Raw genomic sequence first — 604 nt, forward strand, 5'->3', positions numbered from 1 at the left:
AAATATTCTCATTCAAACAAAATAAATGCAAACAAAATAAGGGATATTGCTCACTCTAATTTTGAATGCAACATTTACTTTCTAAAATATCAACATGGAACCATATCATATATAGCATATATAATATAAATATAAGTCAATAATGAAATAAGCAATAACTAGAGGGCTTTTTTAAAAACAAATGACATACATCTTTTGGGGTATCTTTCAAGTAGAGTCGGTCGCGGTATTTTTAGAGCAGCTTCATCGAAGCTGCCCTGAGCATAGGTTTCTCCAACAGATGCAATAGGCAGCAATAGAGGGAGAGTTCACAACACCTTTTTATTTTAAGTTGGAATCATATATAAATATCCTTTATTTTGTTTGATTGTTTGACAATATTTTCATTAATTGTCCCTTATTTTAAAATATTCTCATTCAAACAAAATAAATGCAAACAAAATAAGGGATATTGCTCACTCTAATTTTGAGTGCAACATTTACTTTTTAAAATATCAAAATTGAACCATATCATATATAGCATATATAACATAAATATAAGTCAAAAATGAAATCAACAATAAATAGAGGGCTTTTTTAAAAACAAATGACATACATCTTTTGG

The 604-nt window shown here is 27.6% G+C and overlaps 1 long non-coding RNA gene across 1 annotated transcript in view; it reads right to left on the reverse strand.

The window, feature by feature from the left end:
• Positions 1–285, reverse strand: part of LOC105852152 (uncharacterized) — a 1,738-nt gene extending 1,453 nt beyond the window's left edge. The window contains exon 1 of the long non-coding RNA XR_001143908.3: positions 191–285. This is a non-coding gene — a long non-coding RNA (uncharacterized lncRNA). The remainder of the gene's footprint in view (positions 1–190) is intronic.
• Positions 286–604: the final 319 nt, after the last annotated feature.

This window comes from Cicer arietinum, chromosome 5, assembly GCF_000331145.2.
Source record: "Cicer arietinum cultivar CDC Frontier isolate Library 1 chromosome 5, Cicar.CDCFrontier_v2.0, whole genome shotgun sequence".
In the NCBI taxonomy this organism is placed as follows: Eukaryota; Viridiplantae; Streptophyta; class Magnoliopsida; order Fabales; family Fabaceae; genus Cicer; species Cicer arietinum.